Source organism: Eumetopias jubatus, unplaced genomic scaffold (genome assembly GCF_037043125.1).
Source record: "Eumetopias jubatus isolate StellerSeaLion01/CBP00866 unplaced genomic scaffold, mEumJub1_p1.0 scaffold_9, whole genome shotgun sequence".
Lineage (NCBI taxonomy): Eukaryota > Metazoa > Chordata > Mammalia > Carnivora > Otariidae > Eumetopias > Eumetopias jubatus.
Window position 1 is genome coordinate 83606679 of NW_028274815.1, and position 12912 is coordinate 83619590.

Consider the following 12912-nt stretch of genomic DNA (forward strand, 5'->3'; position numbering starts at 1 on the left):
TCTTAATCCCTCTGGTCTTTCATGCTGTTGCTAACATTTGGAGGGTTTCAGTCCCCCATTTGGGTCTCTGCTCTTTCTTTATTAAATACCCTCTATTTGGAATACCTAGTATGAGACCAACTCAGTGTCAGCCCCTTCTCCACAGACATGATGATCCTGTTATCACCAACCCATTGAGCCAATGACAACATTGATCTGTCTCCAGGAATCCTATAATGTGAGAAAATTATTTACTTAATCTCTTTATTTGTTCAATTTGCTGTGACTGGAGTTTACTTTTACCCCTGAAGAATCCAAAAGATCATCTAAACAAAGTTAGTCTAAAATATGTACTGTACTTCAGTTAATCATTTATCTCCACCTATTTATTTATCTGTTTATTTTTAACAGCATAGTAATAGACTGCTCATTCTCTGGACAAGTATTTGCTTCCCAGTGTGTTATATACTATCCATCACGGAGTCAAGTCAAGACTAAAAGGGAGATAGACAGCGAAAGAGTTTAGTTCTGTTTCCAGTTCTTTCTGAAACAAACTGAACTGTTCTGTTCCCTATAAACTTACACTCTTTTGGACCCAGGGCATGTTCTTCTTGTGGTCAATCACTGGAGCACATGAGCCAACCCAAAGCCACATTTAAGGCTTATATCACAGTGACTAACATTCCATTGACCAATGCAAGTCATATGGCCACACCCAACAAGAATGGGGCTAGAAAGGGTTTCTGTCCGCAGTAGGAGGGGAAAGGAGTGCTGAAAAGTAATTGTCAAACTTTAACATACATCAGAATTCCCTGGAGGGTTTGTTAAACTGGATTGTAGTGCCCCATTGCCAGAGTTTCTGATTTGGGAGGCCTGGTGTGGCGCCTGATAATTTGCTTTTCTAGCAAATTCTCTGGTGATGCTGATGTTGATTGTCCAGAACCTACACTTTGACAATCACTGATCTAACCTATCACAGTTGGTATCTAAAGATGCCATGCAATGTCTAAGAGAAAGAAGGAATGAGAGGGTGTAAAGTGCAAAGGAAAGAAAACCAAAAATGGTTAAAGTCCTGAGAATAGTCTCTCTAAGAAAATGCAAAAAGAATCTTGGTTTAATTAGCCTAAAGAAGGGCAAGTAAAAGAGAGCTTTGTAACACTCTTCAGGTATGCATTGGGATATGAGCAGCTGTTTTTCTGAAGACAGGAAAAGAATTACTAGTGCACCAGGGGAGATTCAAGGTAGCCACGAGCAAAAATGGCCCATCTGCAAGGCTGTAGACATGACATGTACACTAAGGACTCTTAGAAAATCAGACCTAGATCATTTAAAACATGAATCTCTCCTAAAATTATTTGATTTTTGTCCCACACAGGAGCAAAATGTCTCCAAGAGTCACTTTGGCTCTGTAATTCGGATCTCAGAATGAGAGAAGGAACAGTAAGGAAGGAGATAGAGGTCGCTCTCCGGAGGAAGGAATGCCTTCTTCATTTGTAAGTGCAATCAGAGATGCCACCAGTAGATTTTTCGTAACAGCAAACATTTCTTAATTTTGCCAGCACCCTTGACATACGATGAACCTCATTCTATGAGGAAGGTGATCTTTGGGAGGAGACTGAAAAAAGCATAGTTATAAAAGTCAGAAGACTTGGCTCTGAACCTAGATTCCACCATGTTTTTGTTGACTGGTTAATTACCTTAATCTTTCTGAGTTTTAGGTTTCTTGTCTGTAAAATGAGGACAATAATATCAACAACACTAGGGTGTTGCAAGGATCCGAAGAGCTAATAAAGAAAAAATTACTTTGCAAACCATAATGTGCTATTGGAATGCTGGTTTGGGGGTGAACTGAGAAACAGTAAGGGGCACAGGGCTACCCCATCACAGGTGGCTATGTTTCTGCAGTTGGAATTTCTAGAATTAGTAGGGGCGTGGTCTGTATTCTAGACCTCAGGTGATGAAAGTTCAATCAATTAGATTCTGTTAAGGCACACTATGAACAACAGTTGGTACAAGACCCTTTTGTTCTTTTATGATTTTTCCTTTAACCCTATACTAAACCCTCTCTCCTCTCCTCCACCACCCCACATTTGGTAAATATCCCTGATATGCATAAATCTTTGAAATGCAGTTATTTTTATCAACACCATTTTTTTCAATCTATCTAACATTATGTACCTCAAGTGACTCCTATAACAGGAATTCTTTTTTAATTAGATTCTTGACATAGCTAATAAACTTTTTATTTTACCAATTAAGGAAATAGGACAAACAAATGTCTACCATCTACTCTTCCTATCAGTTCATCAAGAAAAAAAAGGCACTTTAGCATCAAAATATTCTCAAGGATAGACTCTCAAGCTAAAGAAGAGCTTTTATGTTGAATACATTTAGATCATCTAGATGTGCTCTTGCTTGTGGACCAGGGAAACTTTATCATGAGCTGGGAACAGGACAGCATTGGAGCTCAGTGAAAATGGGCTCTAACTTTTAATTGTATGGTAATGCGGTAGACTTTGGGGGCCCAGACCTGGCTTCATGGGCTGCAAAGACCCCACACTTAAGAAGGGCCCTGTGTTTGGTTGAATGCACTCCTGTCACCACTTTTAAATTCTTAGTAATTTTTAAACACAAGGCCCCGCATTTTCATTTTGCTCGGGGCCTCGGTCCTGTGTGGGTCTGGCAGTCTCTGTCAGGAGCACTTACCTCTGCCGCCCTAGCACAGAAAGAGCAAAGACCCCAGGTAAACAAATAGAAGTTGCTGTGTTCTATTCTCCTTGCCTTTCTTATTCTTATTTTCCTTTGGTGAGGCCTCTAGCCCTATTCTGATGCCAGTTTATTTACATATTCCAACTCTTCAGTCCCGCTGGGAGTTTTCCAGATTATGTAGAAGGGGAAAGTGGAAGACCATGGATTAGTTCCCCTTTTCGTCCTTTTCAAAGTAGCCTTTTTTGGCTAAAATGAGCAAGTGTTTTCCATAAACCAGAACACAGCCAGCTAGCCATTCCTGCTAACTCTTCGTGATCTCTCATATAGGATTTCAGAGTTTTAGTGTCAAGGTATGAAGTCTCATCAGATTTCCCCGCTGCTTGCTGGTAAGAGGTACAAAACCTCATTCTACGGGTGAATATAGTTGCTTCTGCAACACAAGTACACCTCCAACCTCAGGCCATCAGATGTTCGCATATGTTTCCCATGGCATCAACCTTGTCTTCTGTTCATTAAAAATAATATGACAGTTGGCTTCTTATCTAGTGTCAGTTTTATGGTAAATACATTTTTCCCTTTTAGTTTCTTTATAGATGTAAGCCTTCAGATCATAGGCTTTGCATCCCAGATACCTCTGAGGGTCTAAAGAAAACTATGAATAGTCTACAAAGAAAAAAATATCCACTTGTGCACACAAACACACACACACACACACACACAAAAACGTTTCTGGAGCTTATAGATCCTCTGAGGGCTGAGGCACAACCACGAAACATCCATCTATGAGAACGGATTAAGAATTCCTATCCGAGGACTTTCAAAAGCTTTACTAGTTAAGGTCTCGGAATCACAAACCCATCTATTCTGTCCAGAGCAACATGGAAGAACAGGTACATTTTTAAAAGTATGAATTAGCTAATGTGAATTCCTAGAATCTTCAAGTCCTGTTGGGTTATGGGATGATGAATGAATGCTTCGTAGAAAAGAAGCACTTCAGCTATCCATTAAGATGGCTTTGCTTTCCCTCAGTGATGAGACCTATATGGATGGTTCTTCCGGTTACTTTCAGGGTAGTGAGTTTTGCTTCAGAAAATGTGATTGATGTGGCTGTGCCTCCATGCACACATCATTAGTCTGTGGCGGGTAAGCTCAGATGGTTGGAGCTTCGTGCTAATGAGGCGAAGGTTAGGGGTTCAGTGCCCATGTGGGCCACTTAGCTTTTGTCTCATTCATGTCCCCAGACTACTCCCAACACAGGCCACCTGTCTTGAAAATGTATGTCTGTGGTCGGAAGGAGGAGCCACGTAAAAGGGTCTGGATAGATTGCTGCAAATCTATCATGACTCTAGGAAATCAAACCCCTTTATGAGCTCCTGGTGGTTTATGAGGAAACTCACTTTTATTTAAAAAGGAAAGCAAGCATAATACTCAAGACATGCATGGCCTGTGGATTTTGTGAATAACTGGTTAAATTGCCACTGAATTTTATATCTTTAGAAAATATGTAATTGAATGGCCGTCTATTAGACAAAATGGTGGTGAGGTGCCCTTCACTTTAAGTAAACCAAATGTAAATATTTACTTAGGCATAAAAGGGTAAGCATTCACTTTGCAGAAAATTCATTTCACAAAAAGCAAGCACAGATGTTCCTGAGTTATTTAATTGGCAGACCCTCAATTAACTGTTATTGAAATAATAGTTAAATTGAACCAAACTTCTCAGTCTCATATTTCTTTTCTAGAACAAAGCATATGTTTGCGTCTCAACTGTTCTCACCCACTGTGGGTAAAGGCACTAAGATCTGACACAAGCCGAAAGTTAGAGCCCATTTTCACTGAGCTCCAATGCTGTCCTGTTCCCAGCTCATGATAAGGAAAGGAAAAGGAAAAGGAAAGGAAAAGACCCTCAGGTACTCCCTGAACCCAGACTTTTCTGCTCCCAGACCCACAGGAAGTCAAATGGTGTTGTTTTAGCTCCTTTGTGGCTACCATATCTGTCCCTACCCCATTCTCATGGCCACCTCTTCAGCTCAAACCCTGGTTCTTTCCTTACTGCATGGCTAGGGCACACAGCTAACCGGTCTTTCATTCTTCCCCAACACTGAGGATGAATTATTGGAGTTAGCTCCAGAGTACAAATGCCTGGTTCAAACCCAAACCTACCATGTACAAGCTATGTGACTTTTAGCCTGTGCCTTAGTTTTTTGGGTTTGTTTGTTTTACCTATAAACTGAAGATAATAATAACTGGTTCATGGGATTGTTGTGATGATATAAATCAGTTAATTTATAAAATCCTTCTCAGCATTTCAACAGGGGCACCTGGCTGGCTCATTCAGTAGAGCATGCACCTCTTGATCTTGGGGGTGTGAGTTCGAGCCCCATGTTGAGTGTAAAGATTACTTAAAGTAAATAAATAAAATGTTTAAAAAACTGCTTTTCAACAATTTCCTGGAATACAGTTGCACTTACTTAACTGCAATTACTATTATCATTATTATTACCAGCATACTACTACTATTAATCATCATCATCATTGCTATATGTATAGCACGGACTCTGTAGGCAGACTGTTAAGGTGTAAATACTACTGCAAAACTTCCCAATCAAGTTACTTTGGACAAGTTTATCTATCCTCTAATTGGGTTTCCTCATCAGCAAAAAAGGTTTGCTCACATGGAGTTAACCATAGTATCCACATAATAGGATTGGTGAGGATTAAATCAGATATTGCAACAAAGTGCTTAGGACAATGCCCAGCACATTGTAAATGATTGGCAAAAGCAGACAAGTGCATAGGAGCTGAGTCATTGATAAAATGCAACCCCTACATCACTCCTCTACTTAAAGTCATGTAATAGTTCCTCATCAAATGAAGCCATTCTTCCCAACTTTTTGGAAAATAAAAACTTTTTAACATTAAAAAAAAAAATCAATGACCATCACATAGCAGCTCTAAATAGTCTAAATATCTGTGTGAGACTTCAGCAATATGGCACACCCAGCTAACGTGGAGAGGTCTCCTCCTGATATGAACATATGAGAAAGATATATTAAGTTCTAATGCACAAGCAAATTCAAAAGAACAAAAGGAACCTTCCAAGTATGAGGAACTGGGCACTCAGTACAAAACTGGGTACTCAATGCGAAACTAGAACAGACCCCATCACTGCTTGCTGGACAGTATTTCCCAAAACAGACCATAGGGATTGGGGCTGGGACCTCAATACCCAAGTGGGACAGGTGGGGACACCTTTCACCTACACAAGGTCAAGAGATGGAATGAGCCATTTTGGCAAAGCCTGGAGTTGTGAAGGGTCACCTAGGCCATGAAAAGAATTAAAACTCCATTCACTAACCTGAAGAAACAGCAATGCAACTTGCCATCTGCCTTCAGCTATGGGAGAGAAAAAAAATCTCCTGTAAGAAATGAAGACCTCAGGCTTGTGTCACGAGTGTATGGGGTCCAAATTTATATCATTATCCATGTACTATAGGAAAACCAAACTAAGAAACTAACATTAAAATTTCATCTGTAATATGAAATACCAAGAAACCTGAAGGAAAAAAAAAAGAAAAGAAAACTTCTTTGTAGGAACAGTTACACAACTGGAAGGCATATGGACTCGCCCCCAACACACACACACTCTCAAAAAAAGACCCCATCAAAACACAAGAGAAAAAAGGTATTACATAAGATGGCTAAATGGATACAAAAACAAGATTCAACAATATGCTGCCACCAAGAGATTCATGTTAGCCTTAAACTAGAGTGAAGCTGAGTGAAGGGATGGGAAAAGACATTTCAAATGAGGGTCACTGAATAAAAAGGGGGGTAGCTATACTTACATCAGACAAAATAGACTTTAAACTAAAAATGGTGAAGAGAGACAAAGAAGGTTATTACATAATAAGAAAGGAGTAAATATATCAAGAAGATAAAATGATTACAAACATTTATACCTCCAACATTGGAGCACCTAAAAATATAAAGCAAAAACTAACAGAACTAAAAGGAGAAATAAAGAGTAATACAATATTAGTTGGAGACTTTCATACTCCACTCTCAAAAAGGTCTAGATCATCCAGAGAGAGAATCAATAAAGCAACAGCAGACTTAAAAAACACTGTAGACCAAATGGACCCAAAATATATATATGATATAGAATATCTTATCCAACAAGAACAGAATACACATTCTTCTCAAGTGCACATGCAGCATTGTCTAGGACAGACCATATGTTAGGCCACAAAACAAGTCTTAGGAAATGCAAGAAGACTGAAATCATACAGAGTATCTTCTCTGACACAATGGCATGAAACTAGAAATCAATAGCGAGAAGAAAACTGGAAAATTCAGAACACGTGCAAATTCAACAACATTCTCCCAATCAACCAATGAATCAAAGAAGAAATTAAAGGAGAAATTAAAAAGTTTCTTGAGACAATGAAGATGGAAACACAACACAGGAGAACTTGTGGGATGCAGCAAACGCAGTTTTGAGAAGGAAGTTCATAGCAATAAACATCTACACGAAGAAGCAAGAAAGATCCTAAATAAGCAACCTAACTCAATGCCTTAAGGAACTAGAGAAAGAAGAACAAACAGAGACCAAAGTTAGCAGAAGAAAGGAAGTAATAAAGAATAGAGCAAAACTAAATAAAATAGGGAACAGGAGAATGAATAGATAAGATCAACCAGTCTAAGAGTTGGTTCTTTGAAAAGTTAAAATTGACAAACACTTAGCTAGACTAACCAAGCAAAAAGAGAATAGAATTAATTCTACTAGTTAATAGAATGAAAGAAGAGAAATAATTATCATTCAACAAAATTCAACATCCATTCATGATAAAAACTCAATAAATCAGGCATAGAAAGAACATGTCTCAACATAATAAAGGCCATATATGACAAGCCTACAACAAACTTCAATGGAGAAAGGATAAAATCTTTTCCTCTACCATCAGGAGCAAGACAAGGGTGCCCACTCTTACCACTACTATTCAACAAAGTACTAGTACTCTTATCGAGGGAAATGAGGCGAGGAAAAATAAAAGGTATCAGAATTGGAAAGGAAGAAGTAAAATTGTCTCTATTTGCAGATGACATGATTTTATACACAGAGAATCCTAAAGACTCAACAAAAGAGCTGTTAGATCTAATTATTGAATTCAGTAGTTACAGGATACAAAAATAATATACAAAAACCAGTAGCATTCTTATACAATAATAATAAAATTTCTGAAAAAGAAATAAATTGATCTCATTTACAAAAGATCAAAAACAATAAAATAATTAGGAATACATTAAACTAAGATGAAAGAGTTCTATTCTGAAAACTGTAAGATTTTGATGAAAGAAATTGAAGAAGACCAAATAAAGGGAAAGGTATTCCATGTTTACAGATTGGAATAATTAATATTGTTAAATGTCAAAACTACTGAAAGCCATCTATAGATTCAACAAAATCTCGAGATTCTAATGGCGTTTTTTAAAGATTTATTTATTTATTTTAAAGAAACAGCATGTGTGTGAGCCGGGGGAGAGCCAGGAGGAGAGGGGAAGAATTTCAAGCAGACTCCTGTTGAACACAGAGCCTGATGTGGGACTCAATCCCAGGACCCTGAGATCATAACCTGAGACGAAATCAAGAGTGGGCCACTTAAATGACTGAGCCACCAGGTGCACCTCTAATGGCATTTTTTTATAGAAGCAGAAAATATACAACCCTAAAATTTATATGGAACCACAAAAGATCGATCCCAAATAGCCAAGAAAATCTTGAGAAAGCAAGACAAAGCAAGAAGTGTCACATGTCCTGACTTCGAGCTATTTTATAAAGCTATAGTCATCAAAAACAGTATGGTACTGACATAACAATAGACTAACCAATGGAACACTGTCAAGAATGCAGAAATAAGGGGCGCCTGCGTGGTTCAGTCCCTAAGCGTCTGCCTTCAGCTCAGGTCATGGTCCCAGGGTCCTGGGATCGAGCCCTGCATCGGGCTCCCTGCTCTGCAGGAAACCTGCTTCTCCCTCTCCCACTCCCCCTGCTTGTGTTCCCTCTCTCGCTGTGTCTCTCTCGGTCAAATAAATAAAATCTTTAAAAAAAAAAAAAGAATGCAGAAATAAACCCAAGACTATACAGTCAACTAATATTTGACAAGAGAACCAAGAATATTTGATGGAGAAGACAGTCTTTTCAATAAGTGGTGTTGGGATAATTGGACATTTACATGTCAAACAATGAAATTGGACCCAAATCTTATACTACTCAAAAACTTAACTCGAAATGGATAAAAGACTTAAATATAAGCTGAAACCGAAAACTCCTAGAACAAAACTCCCTGATATAGGTTTTGGTAATGATTTGGGGGCTATGACACCTAAAACACAAGCAACAAAACCAATAAACAAGTGTGACTACATTAAACTAAAAACTCCTGCCCAGCTAAGGAAATTATCAACAAAGTAAAGAGATAACTTATGAAATGGGTAAAAATATTTTCAAAACATATATCTGATCAGGGGTTAATATCTAAAACATAGGAAGAACTCCTACAACTCAAATAAAAAACAAGCAACCCTATTAACAAATGGGCAAAGGACCTGAATAGACATTTCTCCAAAGAACATACACAGATGGCCAACAGGCACATGAAAAGATGCTCAACATCATTTATCATCAGGGAAATGCCAATTAAAACCACAATGAGTTACTGTCCCATTGCCCGTTAGAATGGCCATCATCAAAAAGATAAGAGATAACAAATGCTGGTAAGGATGTGGAGAAAAGCGAACCCTTGTGCACTGCTCGTGTGATTCTAAATTGGTGCGGCCACCGTGGAAAATGGTATGGAGCATCCTCAAAAAAATAAAAACAGAACTCTGTGATCCAGCAATTCCACTTCTGAGAATATATGCAAAGGCAATTAAGACACTAATTCAAAAAGATATGTGCACCCCCATGTTCATTAGCAACATGATTTACAATAACCAAAGTCTTGAAAACCACCTAAGTGTCCACTGATGGATGAATGGATAAAGAAGTTCATATACATATTCATACACACACACACACACACACACACACACACACACACACACACACACAAATCAATATTATTCAGCCAAAACAAAGCAAGGAAATCTCACCATTTACAACCACATGGGTGGACCTTGAAGGTATTATGCTCTGTGATATAAGTCAGACAGACAAATACTGTAAGATCTCACTTATATGTGAAATCTGGGGAAAAACAAAAAACCGACTTTTAGAAAAAGAGATCAGACTTGTGGTTACCAGAAGTGGGGAGTGGGAGGAAAAAGAATTGCAGGAAGGTGGTCAGAACAGTAGGAACTTTCAGCTATAAGATAAGTAAGTACCAGGGATGTAATACAAGACATCCCCAAACTGCCCCTGCTGTACGATATATAAGAAAGTTGTTAAGGAAGTAAATCCCAAACATTCTCATCATAAAGAAAAAACATTGTTTTCTTCTTTCTTTTTTTTATTGTATCTATATAAGCAGATGGATGTTAGCTGAACCTATTGTGATAATCCCTTCACGATACGCGTACATCAAACCATCATGCCTTCAACTTATACAGGCATGCATGTCAATTATTTCTCAATAAAACTGGAATATTAAAAAAACAACAACAACAACAAAAGAAAACTCCCCAAAATGCAAACCACAAAATACTGTTTATTATGGGGGGGGCGGGAAATGAAGGAAAGAAAGAGATGAGGGAAATCGAACCTTCCTCCCTTAGCCTCCGAATGTCAGCGGGAGCTGGGAAGGAGTCTTTTATAATACAGATAATTCAGAGCAAAAAAATCTGCTGTCAGGATAGGGACAGCCTCTGGGCTGAACAGAGCAACAAGTTCACCTAACCTCCACGGCCTTGCTGCTCTACAGGTGAATGCAGCCTGAAATAAAGGTATAAATTATCAGCATAGTGCATGGGGGCTTAGCCTGCCAGTGCCCTCCATTAACCTTAGACCCTCCTCTGCCTACAATCACCATGTGGAAAAAACGTCCCCCAAGTGGCCTGGCAGAAGGTAACACAAATGTTTCACCGACTTTTGAATTAAGAAAGAAAAAAAATCCTAACTGTGCCATAGAAAAGACATAGCAATTTAGGGTTCGGTTGTTTCCTATGGAAGGTGTAGTGTGTGTGTGTGTGTGTGTGTGTGTGTGTGTGTGTGTGTGTGTGTGTGTGTGTGTCCCTCCTCTATTTTTCCCCTTAAAAAAAAAAAATAATTGTTAAGTTTTTCAACATTGTGGCCTTAGGAGGTAATTTGCTAAATAGGACAAAATTAGCTGATTTTTGGACCATTTAAAAGAACATTTCTTTTGAAAGCATATAAAATGTATTAAAGTAATCTTCGAAGTCTTTACCCCTGCTTGAGATTTTAATTTACTCCAAGCTAATAAATTATCCCCCTTCTCAGGAGCTATTGAAAAATTTCAGTTAAATCCTTTTTAAATTTTAATGTGTTCAATTGAATCCCAAGCAATTTAGACACACACACTCACAGCTTGGGGTGGTCAACTCACCAAGACAAGACTGAAAAGGGGTCAGATTAACGCGGACCCCTCCGCCCCCTGGGATTACCAAGGTGGTATTAACGAAGGCGATTTCTCCCCCCATGTACAGGTCTGATTGTTGGATAATTACTTTTCCACAACAGCATTTAACAAATGCCCCATTTGAAGGCCAAGACCATTTTCTCTCCAGCTGGAGGACGCTGCAGTAAAGGCAGGAGGCGAGGCGGTGAAGGTGGGGAAGCGAGGGCCGGAACGAGCGGGGAGCCCAGTAGCTCTGATCAGAGACCCGAGCGGTGCCTTGGATCTGGGTCCCTTTGGTTGCAGAGTTTGCTGGAGCACAAAGGCTCACTTCATCTCAGGCAGGGCTCTGCGTTACTTCTGCACACTTATCAGAAATATTTTTTCAGACTATCAATTATTATATTTGAACATTGCATCCCGGCTCTGGGGAGCCCTTAGCAAGCTGTAGCAAAAATCAATCCAGTTTTACAACTTTTACCTTGGCAGAGCTCCAGGTCTATATCCACGTTACCCGGTAATTTAAAGATGCCATATCTCTTTCAGTGGCACGGACATGTTCCAAAGTATGACATGTCCTTGATAATAATGATTTTTTTAAAGTTTGCACTGTTTAGCCTGGCTAGGGTTAACTCTGGTGGAAGTTGCAAGTATCACCTCAGTCATTCTACCTTGTCAATAATAATCATTACAGCAGGGGTTAGCAATGCTAATTTTTTTTTTTTTTTCCAGTTGCTTCTCCTTTCCATCTTGTCCGTTACATACGGAAGCAGCCAGGGGCGCTAATTTTATTTGATCAGGTGGGAGAACCTATTACGCTTTGTATATCACAAATTGGGACTCAAGTCTGAGCCCCGTTTGGAACCAACAGGAAGTCTGAGCTAGCATGTGAATGGAGAACCCTCTACAGCTTGCCTCTTTGATTTGCACAGCGGAGACCTGGTCCTGGGCACAGAGCGTCAACTGCCTGTTAGCTGGGTTCACGTTTGTGCACCTCAAAGGGTAGACCCTGTGGCTGGCACTGGGAGAGAAAGCTGTGTACCGAGAGCCAGGGTGGCATGGTGGTGGATACGGTGGATATGGTGGTGGTGCTCAGAGAAACATTTACTACCTCTCAAAAGCCAGGAAATTGGGGCTGCAGCTGCTGTTCTCAGATACGCCAGAGTTGGTGTAATTGGCAGAAGCGATTGGCAAATTCTAGGCTTTCGAGCATCTGTGAAGGAACAGAAATAAAGGAGGGAGACTTACCTTACAGCTGCATTCTGAGGAGACCTGAACATGGAGGTGTTTGAGAAGCAACCAGCATCTCAATCTCTCTAGTGAATGGGCGTGGGGAGATAAACCAGGGAGCAGATATGGCTGCGTTTCAGATTCCTTCTTCTGCACATTTGGTTCCAAATGTGCTTGATCTGGTTTCCATGTGTCTCATTTCTGGAAGTTCCCTCAGAGCATTTGACCAGAGGTGGCCTGGACTTCCTTCCTCCATTCAAGCAGGTCTCCAGAGAATGTGTTGGTAGCTACGGTTGCTGTGAAATCAAAACTGAACAGACATTAAATGAAAGATAGGTACTCAGAACCTGAATTAAAAAAAAAAAAACAAAAACAGCAAGCTACGAAGTGGATCGTTCTCCCATCGATCATTCCTTCCTTC